Below are 20,319 nucleotides of genomic sequence, written 5' to 3' on the forward strand. Positions count from 1 at the left end.
GTTTCATGAGTACTTCAATTCAGTTTAGAGAACAATGTTAGATGTCATACTTCTGTTTTTTTTAATTTGCATACAAGATTACTATTATAGTACTAAACTGGCATATGCATCAGTCTTGACTTTTCTTCTAGAAGCGTGCATGCCTTTTTGACATTATTTGTGCAACCTTCAATTACTTGCTTGTAACTATTTTTGATGTTGTACAAGCTGCAATTGTGCTATTTGGAGCTATCAGGCATCACCGCCTGAATTTTGAAAAAAAAATGCTACTGAAGGATTAACTAGAATGTGCTTTGTACACTTTCTACTGGGTTTAATTTTTAAAGTTGATTCTCGGCACGATGACGGGGCTAGCAGGCTGCTGGAGCACGATGGCTCATGGTAGCTGCGTCTACGACCGTGGGGAAAGTAACGTCCAGGTGTGGTGTGGTGTGGCCACCGGCGTCCCTGGGGTGGCAATGGCATGTAGGAACGACATGGTGTGGGAAGTGCCAGTCTGTGGCAGCAGGTGGCCGTTGATGAGAACGCGTGTGATCTGATCGTGGACATCGGGATGGGTAACCGGGAAGGCGTTCTTTAGTCAAAATCGATCAAGTTGCACAATTGTGTTGCTACATGACTTTCATGTCTGTTTGTATAGCCTACTAAAGATGTTTAGATTTGAACTACATGTTCCATTTTCTTTTCTCCTTCGATGAAATTTGTGGAATAGATATGCTTTATTACTATGTGGACCTTCATCTGGAGATCATTGTATATTTTGTAAAATATATATACAATGCACTCCCACACACTTTTGTTAACTTTGACCATCACACTTTTCCTTCAAGAATTACAACTGCAACACTTTGAATTATATTACTGAACTAATTGTTAACTTTGACCATCACACTTTGCCTTCAAGAATTACAACTGAAACACTTTGAATTATATTACTGAACTAATTGAAGCAGGGAATTGGAGAAGCTGGAGAAGTCGGTTGCATAAGGCAGAAAAGAAAAGAGTTGGAGTTGGCTTATGTTTGCCACTCAATTACTCCCTCCGTTTCAAAATAGATGACCCAACTTTGTACTAACTTTATATTAAATTTAGTATAAAGTTGAGTCATCTATTTTGAAACGGAGGGAGTAGATGAGAGGCAGTATATGGCTGAAGGGTGAAAAAAACAAGTATAACCCTGTTTGGCTTATATAGTTTGGCGCTGAATAACATGGAAATACATTGGATGAGAAAAGAGAGGGGAGGTGGAGATTTAACAGTCAAAAAGAAAAAATATGGTCCCGATGCAACGCATGGGCAATTAACTAGTATTATTCAAAAATTTAGAACGTAGATTCACACAACTCTAAAACTTTTTTATGAAACAAATTAAAAAAAATGATATCTGCAGACTGATAATGCTGAAATTTGTCCAAGTGCTCAGAGAGAAACAAAACGCGACTAAATTACTAATAGGCCATCCAGATGACGATGATGATCTACTGTGACTCGACGGACGGAGGCGTGCTGCTGCTGGAGTCGCCCTTGGACCGGCCGAAGATGGGCTCGCCGATCATGGAGCTGACCTTGTTCTTGATGCACGCCCATTGCTCCTTCGCCTGCACCTCGGTGAACTGCTGGTACTGGCTCTTGGCCAGCTCCACCAACCTCACGCCCTCGTCCACCGTCTTCTTGAAGTACGATGACGCTGGCCCCTGCGCCGCCTCCTTGTCCGGCACCGCCGGCGCCGCTCCCTTGTTCTCCTCCATCAGGTCTCGAAAACTAAGATCGGTTTATCGAAAACTTGCGTACGTGAAGTCCGAAGTTGTTGCTGCCCGTGTTGCTATGGTGTCAGGGGCTTGCGGGGTCGTGGCTACTTATATGGGGTCGGTCATGAGGCGCTGGCTGTCTTGAGGAGGAAGCCGGGGCCGTCGCAGCCTTGGAGTAGGAGAAAAGAAAGAAACAGAAACCGAACCGAGGAAGAAAAAGAGAGCATCCCGTTAACCTCTGGATGATGACTGGATAAGAATACAAATTGGCCTGGCCACATGGACATGATGACACGAGGAACTACTACTTCGGTGATGTCAAAAAGAAGAAGAAAGGAACTACCACTTCGGATCATGGAATATGGAAGAAAATAAGTAAAAACAAATTCTTGGGGTCCGGATTGGAAGTAAACACCGACTCTTTTCTTGGATTTCCAAAGTGCAAACTAGCGGGAACGGAAACTGTTCGTTCTCTCTGCTTCCCTCATCCCGTTTCTTCCTTGTCCCCTGCTCCAAGCCGGAGCTTTCCTCTCAAGAAAACACCCTCTACACGGACCTCTGATCCTGCTCCGTCTACATTGACCTTTGCGACATCTTCACTCAAGCCTTCTATCGATGCTGTTGGGGAGGGGGTTTCTACACCAACTTCATCCCCTTCATCGATAGTTAGCACGTGCGGCATGCTTCAGTGGAGATGACTCCGTCTCGTCGTAGTAACCGGCATACAGTTGCTGAGAATGGGCGGATGGATACGGATGAAGACTCCTTGGCCAAGGCAATGCACCGTAAAGCGGTGCATAACCTCAACCACACAGGTATAATCTCGTCATCCAAGTAACCATATGCCGGCTACTACAATTGCTTCAAACCTAAATAATGTTGGTGTTAGTCTAGGTAGTAATGAAAAGGAAATTTATGTTTCGACTAATGCTTTGAGCCATATGAAGTATGACTGATTAAAGGTTACTTCACTGATTTCTAACAAACCCATTCCCTCTCATTTAGATGAGGAGGAGCGCTGCATGCCACAGTAGATGGTAAGCTCCTAACTCATGTAGTGTGAGAGGTTTCGGACGTGGGCTTGGATGAATCTTGGCTTAGTTCATTGCATGAACTTACAGCATTCAGACGTAAGTCCAAAGTCTCACGTTTGAAAAAGGGTCAGAAGTCATCTAAGAGGACCAAAATGCTAAATCTCCCAACAATAATGAATAGCATGTTCCACAATAGAATAGGTGACTTGGCTAAACATTTATTCATTGTGGATTGTTTTTTCCGAAGAAAAGGGGCTCACACCCCCGGTTCCATTCCATTGGAAGAAACCAGAAATAGCCAGTGTTCAAGTTACATTACAGGGACGATGGCGGGAGAGCATCTACTGTCATCCCCACCAAAAGCAAAGGAAAACTAAAAAAAACTTTCATTCAGTTTTACATCCCCAATTGGAGCAAGCGGCCACTCCCTTACAAAGACCAATCACATGCCTAAGAAGACCACCTGGATTGAGTCTGCCTCTTCAGGGTGTTTCATCTGGTAGGCCAGAGACGTACGTCCACCATGCATAGCGTTCCCAGTCGCCTCCTTCCATGATAGATGTCCCAGCCAGCTCTTGCAGTTGTTCAGTCCGGCTCCAGGGCAAACGGTGCCTTCAGACTCGCCCACAGCCATTCCTGAAAGGTTCTCACCGCTCCCGATTGCAGTTCTGGAAGTGGTTTTGTCCAATCCCTCAGATACCTGGACACCACCCCCATCACCTGCTTCATTGACAACCAAGAGATCCTATTAAAAACAATAGCATTTCTAAAGTTCCACAATCCCCACAGGATAGCAGAGGTGACTACATTAAGGAGCATATGTTTTTTCTTGCACAACCACAGTTTTGCTAGTGACTCAAAGTCCACAATTCGAACATGAAACAGAATTTCAATATCGCTCCAAAACTTTCTGGCAACTATGCATTCAAAAAAGAGGTGGTAGACCGATTCAATCTCTTTGCAATGCACACATTCCAAAGGTTTGGCCATCCCTCTTTTTCTCAAGTTATCGCAAGTCATAATTTTGTTCTGAGAAAAAAGCCACAAGAAACCTTGTACTTTTGGAGGGATTCTAACACTCCAAACAGCAGGGAGGAAGATGGGCTGCACCCCCCTGAAATTGACAATAGCATACAAGGATTTAGAGGAATAAACCCCCTTAGACTCATATTGCCAGATCAAGGAATCCTCCTCCCCACTAAAAGGAGTCAATCTAACAATGTTAACCAAGTCCAGCCACTGGACCATTAATTCCTCCGAAAAATTTCTTCTAAAAGTACACTTAAGTTCATTACCATCCCACAATTCAGCCATTGTCCTGTTTTTTTCCTGGACTATATAGTACAGGTCCCAAAACTGCGTAGCTAAAGGGGCATTCCCGTGCCAGATATCTTCCCAAAACCTCACTTTATTCCCATCTCCTATCTGCCATTTGTATCCCAACTTCACAGCCTGCAAAGCCCACATAAAGCTTTTCTAGAACTGGGAGGGGTGGGTATCTTGGCAGCATAAGATATTTGGGTTCCTAGTATTGTATTTACTATCCACTACCTTCCTCCACAATGAGCCTTCCCCCGCTAAATACCTTTTAACCCACGACCCTATTAAACACACATTCATATCTTGGAGGTTTAGGACCCCCAAGCCCCCATATTCTTTCCTCATACATATGGAGGGCCAATTGGCCAAATGAATCTTATGAGCTCCTTTGCTATCACTCCAAAGACACTTAGCCATATGTGAGTTAATCAAATTAATGGCCATATATCAGAAACAGGTACACGTGATTTCTTGGCAAGTCTTCTTAACTGTATTTCGAGCGGCATAAACTTCACTTGGATTTGACGTCGGCCTAGGGGTCGTTCTGGCGGCATATTACTCGTGAATACTGGGATGATGGATGTGTTGGCTAGTTCGGATGGGAGTATCATATTAAAAGCCATATCCACAACAAAGCCGGGAACTTCACATGGACTCTCGTTGCAGTGTATGGTGCAGCTGAAGGAAATATGCCCTAGAGGCAATAATAAAGTTATTATTTATTTCCTTATATCATGATAAAAGTTTATTATTCATGCTAGAATTGTATTAACCGGAAACATAATACATGTGTGAATACATAGACAAACAGAGTGTCACTAGTATGCCTCTACTTGACTAGCTCGTTAATCAAAGATGATTATGTTTCCTAACCATGGACAAAGAGTTGTTATTTGATTAACGGGATCACATCATTAGTTGAATGATCTGATTGACATGACCCATTCCATTAGCTTAGCACCCGATCGTTTAGTATGTTGCTATTGCTTTCTTCATGACTTATACATGTTCCTATGACTATGAGATTATGCAACTCCCGTTTGCCAGAGGAACACTTTGTGTGCTACCAAACGTCACAACGTAACTAGGTGATTGTAAAGGAGCTCTACAGGTGTCTCCAAAGGTACATGTTGGGTTGGCGTATTTCGAGATTAGGATTTGTCACTCCGATTGTCGGAGAGGTATCTCTGGGCCCTCTCGGTAATGCACATCACTTAAGCCTTGCAAGCATTGCAACTAATGAGTTAGTTGCGGGATAATGTATTACAGAACGAGTAAAGAGACTTGCCGGTAACGAGATTGAACTAGGTATTGAGATACCGACGATCGAATCTCGGGCAAGTAACATACCGATGACAAAGGGAACGACGTATGTTGTTATGCGGTCTGACCGATAAAGATCTTCGTAGAATATGTAGGAGCCAATATGAGGATCCAGGTTCCGCTATTGCTTATTGACCGGAGACGTGTCTCGGTCATGTCTACATTGTTCTCGAACCCGTAGGGTCCGCACGCTTAAGGTTTCGATGGCAGTTATATTATGAGTTTATGAGTTTTGATGTACCGAAGTTAGTTCGGAGTCCCGGATGTGATCACAGACATGACGAGGAGTCTCGAAATGGTCGATACATAAAGATTGATATATTGGACGGCTATATTCGGACACCGGAAATGTTCCGGGTGATTTCGGAGAAAACCGGAGAGCTGGAGGGTTACCGGAACCCCCCTGGGAGAAGTAATGGGCCATATGGGCCTTAGTGGAGAGAGAGAGGGGCAGCCAAAGGTGGGCCGCGCACCTCCTCCCCCCTGGTCCGAATTGGACTAGGAGAGGGGGGGGGGGCGGCGTCCCCCTTTCCCTCTCCCTCCCCACTTCCTTCCCCCTCCTAGTAGGAGTCCTACTCCTACTAGGAGGAGGACTCCTCCTTGGCTTGCCTATAGGGCCGGCCGGCCTTCTACCCTTGCTCCTTTATATACGGGGGCAGGGGGCACCCCTAGAGACACAAGTTGATCCACGTGATCATATTCTTAGCCGTGTGCGGTGCCCCCTTCCACCATAGTCCTCGATAATATTGTAGTGGTGCTTAGGCGAAGCCCTGCGACGGTAGTACATCAAGATTGTCACCACGCCATCGTGCTGACGGAACTCTTCCCCGACACTTTGCTGGATCGGAGTCCGGGGATCGTCATCGAGCTGAACGTGTGCTAGAACTCGGAGGTGCCATGGTTTCGGTGCTTGATCGGTCGGGCCGTGGAGATGTACGACTACATCAACCAAGTTAACACTTCCATTGTTGATCTACAAGGGTACGTAGATCACACTCTCCCCTCTCATTGCTATGCATCACCATGATCTTGCGTCTGCGTAGGAATTTTTTTGAAATTACTACGTTCCCTAATAGTGGCATCCGAGCCTAGGTTTTATATGTTGATGTTATATGCACGAGTAGAACACAAGTGAGTTGTGGGCGATATAAGTCATACTGCTTACCAGCATGTCATACTTTGGTTCGGCGGTATTGTTGGATGAAGCGGCCCGGACCGACATTACGCGTACGCTTACGCGAGACCGGTTCTCTCGACGTGCTTTGCACATAGGTGGCTTGCGGGTGACAGTTTCTCCAACTTTAGTTGAACCGAGTGTGGCTACGCCCGGTCCTTGCGAAGGTTAAAACAGCACCAACTTAATAAACTATCGTTGTAGTTTTGATGCGTAGGTAAGATTGGTTCTTGCTTAAGCCCGTAGCAGCCACGTAAAACTTGCAATAACAAAGTAGAGGACGTCTAACTTGTTTTTGCAGGGCATGTTGTGATGTGATATGGTCAAGACATGATGCTAAATTTTATTGTATGAGATGATCATGTTTTGTAACCGAGTTATCGGCAATTGGCAAGAGCCATATGGTTGTCGCTTTATTGTATGCAATGCAATCGCGCTGTAATGCTTTACTTTATCACTAAGCGGTAGCGATAGTCGTGGAATCATAAGATTGGCGAGACGACAATGATGCTACGATGGAGATCAAGGTGTCGCGCCGGTGACAATGGTGATCACGACGGTGCTTCGGAGATGGAGATCACAAGCACAAGATGATGATGGCCATATCATATCACTTATATTGATTGGATGTGATGTTTATATTTTTACGCATCTTATCTTGCTTTGATTGACGGTAGCATTATAAGATGATCTCTCACTAAATTATCAAGAAATGTTCTCCCTGAGTATGCACCGTTGTGAAAGTTCTTCGTGCTGAGACACCACGTGATGATCGGGTGTGATAGGCTCTACCTTCAAATACAACGGGTGCAAAACAGTTGCACACGCGGAATACTCAGGTTATACTTGACGAGCCAAGCATATACAGATATGGCCTCGGAACACGGAGACCGAAAGGTCGAGCGTGAATCATATAGTAGATATGATCAACATAGTGATGTTCACCAATGAAACTACTCCATCTCACGTGATGATCGGACATGGTTTAGTTGATTTGGATCACGTAATCACTTAGAGGATTAGAGGGATGTCTATCTAAGTGGGAGTTCTTTAAGTAATATGATTAATTGAACCTAAATTTATCATGAACTTAGTACCTGATAGTATCTTGCTTGTTTATGTATGATTGTAGATAAATGGCCCATGCTGTTGTTCCCTTGAATTTTAATGCGTTCCTTGAGAAAGCAAAGTTGAAAGATGATGGTAGCAATTACACGGACTGGGTCCGTAACTTGAGGATTATCCTCATTGCTGCACAGAAGAATTACGTCCTGGAAGCACCGCTGGGTGCCAGGCCTGCTGCTGGAGCAACACCAGATGTTGTGAACATCTGGCAGAGCAAAGCTGATGACTACTCGATAGTTCAGTGTGCCATGCTTTACGGCTTAGAACCGGGACTTCAACGACGTTTTGAACATCATGGAGCATATGAGATGTTCTAGGAGTTGAAGTTAATATTTCAAGCAAATGCCCGGATTGAGAGATATGAAGTCTCCAATAAGTTCTATAGCTGCAAGATGGAGGAGAACAGTTCTGTCAGTGAGCATATACTCAAAATGTCTGGGTATAATAATCACTTGATTCAAATGGGAGTTAATCTTCCAGATGATTGCGTCATTGACAGAATTCTCCAATCACTGCCACCAAGCTACAAGAGCTTCGTGATGAACTATAATATGCAAGGGATGAATAAGACTATTCCCGAGCTCTTTACAATGCTGAAAGCTGCGGAGGTAGAAATCAAAAAGGAGCATCAAGTGTTGATGGTCAACAAGACCACTAGTTTCAAGAAAAAGGGCAAAGGGAAGAAGAAGGGGAACTTCAAGAAGAACAGCAAGCAAGTTGCTGCTCAAGAGAAGAAACCCAAGTCTGGACCTAAGCCTGAAACTGAGTGCTTCTACTGCAAGCAGACTGGTCACTGGAAGCGGAACTGCCCCAAGTATTTGGCGGATAAGAAGGATGGCAAGGTGAACAAAGGTATATGTGATATACATGTTATTGATGTGTACCTTAATAATGCTCGCAATAGTACCTGGGTATTTGATACTGGTTCTGTTGCTAATATTTGCAACTCGAAACAGGGACTACGAATTAAGCGAAGATTGGCTAAGGACGAGGTGACGATGCGCGTGGGAAACGTTTCCAAAGTCGATGTGATCGCGGTCGGCACGCTACCTCTACATCTACCTTCGGGATTAATATTAGACCTAAATAATTGTTATTTGGTGCCAGCGTTAAGCATGAACATTATATCTGGATCTTATTTGATGCGAGACGGTTATTCATTTAAATCAGAGAATAATGGTTGTTCTATTTATATGAGTAATATCTTTTATGGTCATGCACCATTGAAGAGTGGTCTATTCTTATTGAATCTCGATAGTAGTAACACACATATTCATAATGTTGAAGCCAAAAGATGCAGAGTTGATAATGATAGTGCAACTTATTTGTGGCACTGCCGTTTAGGTCATATCGGTGTAAAGCGCATGAAGAAACTCCATACTGTTGGACTTTTGGAACCACTTGATTATGAATCACTTGGTACTTGCGAACCGTGCCTCATGGGCAAGATGACTAAAACGCCGTTCTCCGGTACTATGGAGAGAGCAACAGATTTGTTGGAAATCATACATACAGATGTATGTGGTCTGATGAATATTGAGGCTCGTGGCGGATATCGTTATTTTCTCACCTTCACAGATGACTTAAGCAGATATGGGTATATCTACTTAATGAAACATAAGTCTGAAACGTTTGAAAAGTTCAAAGAATTTCAGAGTGAAGTTGAAAATCATCGTAAAAAGAAAATAAAGTTTCTACGGTCTGATCGTGGAGGAGAATATTTGAGTTACGAGTTTGGTGTACATTTGAAACAATGCGGAATAGTTTCGCAACTCACGCCACCCGGAACACCACAGCGTAATGGTGTGTCCAAACGTCGTAATCATACTTTACTAGATATGGTGCGATCTATGATGTCTCTTACTGATTTACCACTATCCTTTTGGGGTTATGCTTTGGAGACAGCCGCATTCACGTTAAATAGGGCACCATCAAAATCCGTTGAGACGACGCCTTATGAACTATGGTTTGGCAAGAAACCAAAGTTGTCATTTCTGAAAGTTTGGGGCTGCGATGCTTATGTGAAAAAGCTTCAACCTGATAAGCTCGAACCCAAATCGGAGAAATGTGTCTTCATAGGATATCCAAAGGAGACTATTGGATACACCTTCTATCATAGATCCGAAGGCAAGACTTTTGTTGCTAAGTTCGGAAACTTTCTAGAGAAGGAGTTTCTCTCGAATGAAGTGAGCGGGAGGAAAGTAGAACTTGACGAGGTAACTGTACCTGCTCCCTTATTGGAAAGTAGTGCATCACAGAAAACTGTTTCTGTGACACCTACACCAATTAGTGAGGAAGCTAATGACAATGATCATGAAACTTCAGAACAAGATACTACTGAACCTCATAGATCAACCAGAGTGAGATCCGCGCCAGAGTGGTACGGTAATCCAGTTCTGGAAGTCATGCTACTAGATCATGATGAACCTACGAACTATGAAGAAGCGATGGTGAGCCCAGATTCCGCAAAATGGCTTGAAGCCATGAAATCTGAGATGGGATCCATGTATGAGAACAAAGTGTGGACTTTGGTTGACTTGCCCAATGATCGGCAAGCAATTGAGAATAAATGGATTTTCAAGAAGAAGACTGACGCCGACGGTAATATTACTGTCTACAAAGCTCTACTTGTCGTAAAAGGGTTTCGGCAAGTTCAAGGGGTTGACTATGATGAGACCTTCTCACCCGTAGCGATGCTTAAGTCTGTCCGAATCATGTTAGCAATTTCTGGATAGCATAAAGGGATACTTGAATAAGAGTTTTTCAATGAAAGACATCGGTGAAGCTGCTTACATATTAGGCATAAAGATCTATAGAGATAGATCAAGACGTTTAATTGGACTTTCACAAAGCACATACCTTGACAAGATTTTGAAGAAGTTCAAAATGGATCAAGCAAAGAAAGGGTTCTTGCCTGTGTTACAAGGTGTGAAGTTGAGTCAGACTCAATGCCCGACCACTGCAGAAGATAGAGAGAAAATGAAAGATGTTCCCTATGCTTCAGCCACAGGCTCTATCATGTATGCAATGCTGTGTACCAGACCTGATGTGTGCCTTGCTATAAGTCTAGCAGGGAGGTACCAAAGTAATCCAGGAGTGGATCACTGGACAACGGTCAAGAACATCCTGAAGTATCTGAAAAGGACTAAGGATATGTTTCTCATATATGGAGGTGACAAAGAGCTCATCGTAAACGGTTACGTTGATGCAAGCTTTGACACTGATCCGGACGATTCTAAATCACAAACCGGATACGTGTTTACATTAAACGGTGGAGCTATCAGTTGGTGCAGTTCTAAACAAAGCGTCGTGGCAGGATCTACGTGTGAAGCGGAATACATAGCTGCTTCAGAAGCAGCAAATGAAGGAGTCTGGATGAAGGAGTTCATATCCGATCTAGGTGTCATACCTAGTGCATCGGGTCCAATGAAAATCTTTTGTGACAATACTGGTGCAATTGCCTTGGCGAAGGAATCCAGATTTCACAAGAGAACCAAGCACATCAAGAGACGCTTCAATTCCATCCGGGATCTAGTCCAGGTGGGAGACATAGAGATTTGCAAGATACATACGGATCTGAATGTTGCAGACCCATTGACTAAGCCTCTTCCACGAGCAAAACATGATCAGCACCAAGGCTCCATGGGTGTTAGAATCATTACTGTGTAATCTAGATTATTGACTCTAGTGCAAGTGGGAGACTGAAGGAAATATGCCCTAGAGGCAATAATAAAGTTATTATTTATTTCCTTATATCATGATAAAAGTTTATTATTCATGCTAGAATTGTATTAACCGGAAACATAATACATGTGTGAATACATAGACAAACAGAGTGTCACTAGTATGCCTCTACTTGACTAGCTCGTTAATCAAAGATGGTTATGTTTCCTAACCATGGACAAAGAGTTGTTATTTGATTAACGGGATCACATCATTAGTTGAATGATCTGATTGACATGACCCATTCCATTAGCTTAGCACCCGATCGTTTAGTATGTTGCTATTGCTTTTTTCATGACTTATACATGTTCCTATGACTATGAGATTATGCAACTCCCGTTTGCCAGAGGAACACTTTGTGTGCTACCAAACGTCACAACGTAACTGGGTGATTGTAAAGGAGCTCTACAGGTGTCTCCAAAGGTACATGTTGGGTTGGCTTATTTTGAGATTAGGATTTGTCACTCTGATTGTCGGAGAGGTATCTCTGGGCCCTCTCGGTAATGCACATCACTTAAGCCTTGCAAGCATTACAACTAATGAGTTAGTTGCAGGATGATGTATTACAGAACGAGTAAAGAGACTTGCCGGTAACGAGATTGAACTAGGTATTGATATACCGACGATCGAATCTCGGGCAAGTAACGTACCGATGACAAAGGGAACGACATATGTTGTTATGCGGTCTGATCGATAAAGATCTTCGTAGAATATGTAGGAGCCAATATGAGCATCCAGGTTCCACTATTGGTTATTGACCGGAGATGTGTCTCGGTCATGTCTACATTGTTCTCGAACCCGTAGGGTCCGCACGCTTAAGGTTTCGATGACAGTTATATTATGAGTTTATGAGTTTTGATGTACCGAAGTTAGTTCGGAGTCCCGGATGTGATCACGGACGTGACGAGGAGTCTCGAAATGGTCGAGACATAAAGATTGATATATTGGACGGCTATATTCGGACACCGGAAGTGTTCCGGGTGATTTCGGAGAAAACCGGAGAGCCGGAGGGTTACCGGAACCCCCCCCGGGAGAAGTAATGGGCCATATGGGCCTTAGTGGAGAGAGAGAGGGGCAGCCAAAGGTGGGCCGCGCGCCTCCTCCCCCCTGGTCTGAATTGGACTAGGAGAGGGGGGGCGGCGCCCCCCTTTCCCTCTCCCTCCCCACTTCCTTCCCCCTCCTAGTAGGAGTCCTACTCCTACTAGGAGGAGGACTCCTTGGCGCGCCTATAGGACCGGCCGGCCTCCTACCCTTGCTCCTTTATATACGGGGGCAGGGGGCACCCCTAGAGACACAAGTTGATCCACGTGATCATATTCTTAGCCGTATGCGGTGCCCCCTTCCACCATAGTCCTCAATAATATTGTAGCAGTGCTTAGGCGAAGCCCTGCGACGGTAGTACATCAAGATCGTCACCACGCCGTCGTGCTGACGGAACTCTTCCCCGACACTTTGCTGGATCGGAGTCCGGGGATCGTCATCGAGCTGAACGTGTGCTAGAACTCGGAGGTGCCGTGGTTTCGGTGCTTGATCGGTCGGGCCGTGGAGACGTACGACTACATCAACCAAGTTAACGCTTCCGTTGTTGATCTACAAGGGTACGTAGACCACACTCTCCCCTCTCATTGCTATGCATCACCATGATCTTGCGTGTGCGTAGGAATTTTTTTGAAATTACTACGTTCCCTAACAGCAGCCCAGGATGAATTCAAGGCCGACTTGCTTCGTGAGCTGGTTAACCTGGCGAAAGATAATCCCTATCCTATTTTGATAGATGGTGCACTACCAGAAAAACTGGGGTTGCCGACGGCCAAATCTATGCCGACGGCCCCTGTCGGCATCCATGGACCTATGCCGACGGCCGAGGATAGGCCGTAGGCGTAGAATAGCCGTCGGCATACCTCCATCTATGCCGACGGGGCCGTCGGCACCACCCGAGCTACGCCTACGGGGCCCGTCGGCATAGGACAGGCCGTCGGCATAGCCCGGGCCCACCTGCCCGGTCAGCGCTGACCATTTGACGGCGTTGATCCTACGCCGACGAGCGGTAACGGCTGCCGTCGGCATATCTGTGGCAGAGGTATGCCTACGGCATAGCCGTCGGCATAGGCCCCTCTGCCACGTCAATGATCCGTCTGCCACGCCACGCATTGATCCATGTGTGCACAGATATGCCGACGGCCTTGCCGTCGGCATATGTTTACTTTACTTAATTTTTTATTTTTACTTTGGTTATCTGTGGCAGAGGTATGCCTACGGCACAGCCGTCGGCATAGGCCCCTTCGCCACGTCATCGATCCGTGTGCCATGCCACTTCATCGATCCGTGGGACAACCTCCATCATCGATCCGTGTATTTTACTTTATTTTTTTTATTTTACTTTGTTTTGTTATTTTTACTTTATTTTAGTTTTTGCTTTTTCATAAGATAATTATGCCTTATCTAAAAAAACATACCCGATGGTATATCGATTGCCCCCCGTTACGAACGTCGCTATCGCCGTGTCACGGAGGGGGGAAACGGTTGACACGGAAGGAATTCTAGTTGGTGGGGGGATTCGGGGTGTAGCTATGTCACCGAAACATCGCACGGGTCCCGATGCATATGTGAAAGTGTTCATGCATGCGTAGACGCCCGTCTTGGAGCTCCGGGGTGTGCCCCCCCCCCCTCACGGACGGCGTTGCCGCCAGCACCTGGAGGGGGGAAACAGACGCGTGGGGTCTACACGGAGGGGATCTTTCTGTGGGTCTGGCCCGGATATTGCTCCAAAGTGTTCCTATGGGCTGACCTAACACAACCGGGTGGGGAGGTCCACTGGTCAAAGCCCGTCCGTGCAAAGTCAAAGGGCTAGATCCCGTGGTCAAACGCTACAGGGTTAGGCGGGACGGGGGCACTTGGGGGGTAGCAATGCCACCGGAGCGTCACACCGGGCCCTCATACATGCGGGGTGGTGTGGTGGCATGTCCGAAGAGGCGGGACGCGTCTCCGGTGCGTGGCCCCCCTCACGGACGACGATGACACGGTAGTAGACTTTCGGCGTTAACGATGCGGCGTCAATATTACTAAATACTCGGAGCGCGATAAAATCATGAGTTTTTTTGCACGACGTGGGCACATGTGCTATAGGAACGATGGTATTTTTTCATAATTTTTGGTGATGGAGAAGTATCCGAAAAATTCCCTCTACGCGGATTGCCCTTCGCGCGTTTACGACTATGGCCGCCGGCCTCCGGGGGCTAGCATGCCGCCAAATCTTGCGTAGGTGGCCTCTCACAAGTCTGGAAGTGTTGTGGCAGTTGCGAACGCCCGGCACGCGTGTCCGGGGTGTGCCCCCCCTTACGGACGGCGCTGCCGCCGGCACCTGGAGGGGGGAAACGGACGCGTGGGGTCTACACGGAGGGGATCTTGCTGTGGGTCTGGCCCGGATGTTGCTCCAAAGTGTTCCTATGGCTGACCTAACACAACCGGGTGGGGAGGTCCACTGGTCAAAGCCCGTCCGTGCAAAGTCAAAGGGCAAGATCCCGTGGTCAAACGCTACAGGGTTAGGCGGGACAGGGGCACTGGGGGTAGCAATGCCACCGGAGCGTCGCACTGGGCCCTCATACATGCGGGGTGGTGTGGAGGCATGTCCGAAGAGGCGGGACGCGTCTCCGATGCGTGGCCCCCCCTCACGGACGGCGATGACACGGTAGTAGACGTTCTGCGGTAACGATGCGGCGTCAATATTACTAAATACTCGGAGCGCGATAAAATCAAGAGTTTTTTTGCACGACGTGGGCACATGTGCTATAGGAACGATGGTATTTTTTCATAATTTTTGGTGATGGAGAAGTATCCGAAAAATTCCCTCTACGCGGATTGCCCTTCGCGCGTCTACGGCTGTGGCCGGCGGCCTCCGGGGGCTAGCATGCCACCAAATCTTGCGTATGCGGTCTCTCACAAGTCTAGAAGTGTTGTGGCAGTTGCAAATGCCCGGCACGCGTGTCCAGGGTGTGCCCCCCCTCCCGGACGGCGCTGCCGCCGGCAACTGAAGGGGGGAAACGGATGCGTGGGGTCTACACGGAGGGGATCTTGCTGTGGGTCTGGCCCGGATGTTGCTCCAAAGTGTTCCTATGGGCTGACCTAACACAACCAGGTGGGGAGGTCCGCTGGACAAAGCCCGTCCGTGCAAAGTCAAAGGGCTAGATCCCGTGGTCAAACGCTACAGGGATAGGCGGGACGGGGCACTGGGGGGTAGCAATGCCACCAAAGCGTCGCACCGGGCCCTCATACATGCGGGGTGGTGTGGTGGCATGTCCGAAGAGGCGGGACGCATCTCCGGTGCATGGCCCCCCCTCACGGATGGCGATGACACGGTAGTAGACGTTCTGCGGTAACGATGCGACATCAATATTACTAAATACTCGGAGCGCGATAAAATCAAGAGTTTTTTTGCACGACGTGGGCACATGTGCTATAGGAACGATGGTATTTTTTCATAATTGTTGGTGATGGAGAAGTATCCGAAAAATTCCCTCTACGCAGATTGCCCTTCGCGCGTCTACGGCTGTGGTCGGCGGCCTCCGGTTGCTAGCATGCCGCCAAATATTGCGTAGGCGGCCTCTCACAAGTCTAGAAGTGTTGTGGCGGTTGCAAACGCCCGGCACGCGTGTCCGGGGTGTGCCCCCCTCACGGACGGCGCCGCCACCGGCACCTGGAGGGGGGAAACGGACGCGTGGGGTCTACACGGAGGGGATCTTGCTGTGGGTCTGGACCGGATGTTGCTCCAAAGTGTTCCCATGGCTGACCTAACACACCCGATTGGGAAGGTCCACTGGTCAAAGCCCGTCGTGCATAGTCAAAGGGCTAGATCCCGTGGTCAAACGCTACAGGGTTAGGCGGACGGGGGCACTAGGGGGTAGCAATGCCACCGGAGGGTCGCACCGGGCCCTCATACATGCGGGGTGGTGTGGTGGCATGTCTGAAGAGGCGGGACGCGTCTCCGGTGCGTGGCCCCCCCTCACGGACGGCGATGACACGGTAGTAGACGCTCTGCGGTAACGATGCGGCGTCAATATTACTAAATACTCGGAGCGCGATAAAATCAAGAGATTTTATGCACGACGTGGGCACATGTGCTATAGGAACGATGGTATTTTTTCATAATTTTTGGTGATGGAGAAGTATCCGAAAAATTCCCTCTACGCGGATTGCCCTTCGCGCGTCTACGGCTGTGGCCGGCGGCCTCCGGGGGCTAGCATGCCGCCAAATCTTGCGTAGGCGTCCTATCACAAGTCTGGAAGTGTTGTGACGGTTGCAAACGCCCGCCACGCGTGTCCGGGGTGTGCCCCCCTCACGGACGGCGCTGCCGTCGGCACCTGGAGGGGGGAAATGGACGCGTGGGGTCTACACGGAGGGGATCTTGCTGTGGGTCTGGCCCGGATGTTGCTCCAAAGTGTTCCTATGGGCTGACCTAACACAACCGGGTGGTGAGGTCCGCTGGACAAAGCCCGTCCGTGCAAAGTCAAAGGGCTAGATCCCATGGTCAAATGCTACAGGGTTAGGCGGGACGGGGCACTGGGGGTAGCAATGGCACCGGAGCGTCGCACCGGGCCCTCATACATGCGGGATGGTGTGGTGGCATGTCCGAAGAGGCGGGACGCGTCTCCGGTGCGTGGCCCCCCCTCACAGACGGCGATGACACGGTAGTAGACGTTCTGCGGTAACGATGCGGTGTCAATATTACTAAATACTCGGAGCGCGATAAAATCAAGAGTTTTTTTGCACGACGTGGGCACATGTGCTATAGGAACGATGGTATTTTTTCATATTTTTTGGTGATGGAGAAGTATCCGAAAAATTCCCTCTACGCGGATTGCCCTTCGCGCATCTACGGCTGTGGCCGGCGGCCTCCGGGGGCTAGCATGCCGCCAAATCTTGCGTAGGCGGCCTCTCACAAGTCTAGAAGTGTTGTGGCGGTTGCAAACGCCTGGCATGCGTGTCCGGGGTGTGCCCCCCCTCACGGACGGCGCCGTCCCCGGCACCTGGAGGGGGGAAACGGACGCGTGGGGTCTACACGGAGGGGATCTTGCTGTGGGTCTGGACCGGATGTTGCTCCAAAGTGTTCCTATGGCTGACCTAACATAACCGGGTGGGAAGGTCCACTGGTCAAAGCCCGTCGTGCAAAGTCAAAGGGCTAGATCCCGTGGTCAAATGCTAAAGGGTTAGGCGGGACGTGGGCACTGGGGGGTAGCAATGCTACCGGAGTGTCGCACCGGGCCCTCATACATACGGGGTGGTGTGATGGCATGTACGAAGAGGCGGGACGCGTCTCCGGTGCGTGTCCCCCCCCCCTCACGGACGACGATGACACGATAGTAGACGTTCTGCGGTAACGATGCGGCGTCAATATTACTAAATACCCGGAGCGCGATAAAATCAAGAGTTTTTTTGCACGACATGGGCACATGTGCTATAGGAATGATGGTATTTTTTCATAATTTTTGGTGATGGAGAAGTATCCGAAAAATTCCCTCTACGCGGATTGCCCTTCGCGCGTCTACGGCTGTGGCCGGCGGCCTCCGGGGACTAGCATGCCGTCAAATCTTGTGTAGGCGGCCTCTCACAAGTCTGGAAGTGTTGTGGCGGCTGCAAACGCCCACCACGCGTGTCCGGGGTGTGCCCCCCCTCATGGACGGCGCTGCCGCCGGCACCTGGAGGGAGGAAATGGACGCGTGGGGTCTACACGGAGGGGATCTTGCTGTGGGTCTGGCCCGATGTTGCTCCAAAGTGTTCCTATGGGATGACCTAACACAACCGGGTGGGGAGGTCCATTGGTCAAAGCCCATCCATGCAAAGTCAAAGGGCTAGATCCCGTGGTCAAACACTACAGGGTTAGGCGGGACGGGGTACTGGGGGTAGCAAAGCCACCGAAGCATCGCACCGGGCCCTCATACATGCGGGATGGTGTGGTGGCATGTCCGAAGAGGCGGGACGCGTCTCCGGTGCGTGGCCCCCCTCACGGACGATGATGACATGGTAGTAGACGTTCTGCAGTAACGATGCGGCGTCAATATTACTAAATACTCGGAGCGCGATAAAATCAAGAGTTTTTTTGCACGACGTGGGCACATGTGCTATAGGAACGATGGTATTTTTTCATAATTTTTGGTGATGGAGAAGTATCCAAAAAAGTCCCTCTACGCGGATTGCCCTTCGCGCGTCTACGGCTGTGGCCGGCGGCCTCCGGGGGCTAGCATGCCGCCAAATCTTGCGTAGGCGGCCTCTCACAAGTCTAGAAGTGTTGTGGCGGTTGCAAACGCCCGACATGCGTGTCCGGGGTGTGCCCCCCCTCACGGACGGCGCCGCCGCCGGCACCTGGAGGGGGGAAACGGACGCGTGGGGTCTACACAGAGGGGATCTTGCTGTGGGTCTGGCCCGGATGTTGCTCCAAAGTGTTTCTATGGGCTGAACTAACACAACCGGGTGGGGAGGTCCACTAGACAAAGCCCGTCCGTGCAAAGTCAAAGGGCTAGAACCCGTGGTCAAACGCTACAGGGTTAGGCGGGACGGCGCACTGGGGGGTATCAATGCCACCAGAGCGTCGCACCGGGCCCTCATACATGCGGGGTGGTGTGGTGGCATGTCCGAAGAGGCGGGACGCGTCTCCGGTGCGTGGCCCCCCCTCACGGACGGCGATGACACGGTAGTAGACGTTCTGCGGTAACGATGCAGCATCAATATTACTAAATACTCGGAGCGCGATAAAATCAAGAGTTTTTTTGCATGACGTGGGAACATGTGCTATAGGAACGATGGTATTTTTTCATAGTTTTTGGTGATGGAGAAGTATCCGAAAAATTCCCTCTACGCGGATTGCCCTTCGCGCGTCTACGGCTGTGGCCGGTGGCCTCCGGGGGCTAGCATGCCGCCAAATCTTGCGTAGGCGGCCTCTCACAAGTCTAGAAGTGTTGTGGCCGTTGAAATCGCCCGGCACGCGTGTCCGGGGTGTGCACCCCCTCACGGACGGCGCCGCCGCCGGCACCTGGAGGGGGGAAACGGACGCGTGGGGTCTACACGGAGGGGATCTTGCTGTGGGTCTGGACCGGATGTTGCTCTAAAGTGTTCCTATGGCTGACGTAACACAACCGGGTGGGAAGGTCCACTGGTCAAAGCCCGTCGTGCAAAGTCAAAGGGCTAGATCCCGTGGTCAAACGCTACAGGGTTAGGCGGGACGGGGGCACTAGGGGGGGGGTAGCAATGCCATCGGAGCCTCGCACCGGGCCCTCATACATGCGGGGTGGTGTGGTGGCATGTCCGAAGAGGCGGGACGCGTCTCCGGTGCGTGGCCCCCCTCACGGACGGCGATGACACGATAGTAGACGTTCTGCGGTAACGATGCGGCGTCAATATTACTAAATACTCGGAGCACGATAAAATCAAGAGTTTTTTTGCACGACGTGGGCACATGTTCTATAGGAACGATGGTATTTTTTCATAATTTTTGGTGATGGAGAAGTATCCGAAAAATTCCCTCTACGCGGATTGCCCTTCGCGCGTCTATGGCTGTGGCCGGCGGCCTCTGGGGGCTAGCATGCTGCCAAATCTTGCGTAGGCGGCCTCTCAAAGGGCTAGATCTCGTGGTGTGAGAGGCCGCCTACGCAAGATTTGGCGGCATGCTAGCCCCCGGAGGCCACCGGCCACAGCCGTAGACGCGCGAAGGGCAATCCGCGTAGAGGGAATTTTTCGGATACTTCTCCATCAGCAAAAATTATGAAAAAATACCAACGTTCCTATAGCACATGTGCCCACGTCGTGCAAAAAAACTCATGATTTTATCGCGCTCCGAGTATTTAGTAATATTGACGCCTCATCGTTACCGCAGAACGTCTAC

This window comes from Triticum dicoccoides, chromosome 7A, assembly GCF_002162155.2.
Source record: "Triticum dicoccoides isolate Atlit2015 ecotype Zavitan chromosome 7A, WEW_v2.0, whole genome shotgun sequence".
NCBI classification, from domain to species: Eukaryota; Viridiplantae; Streptophyta; class Magnoliopsida; order Poales; family Poaceae; genus Triticum; species Triticum dicoccoides.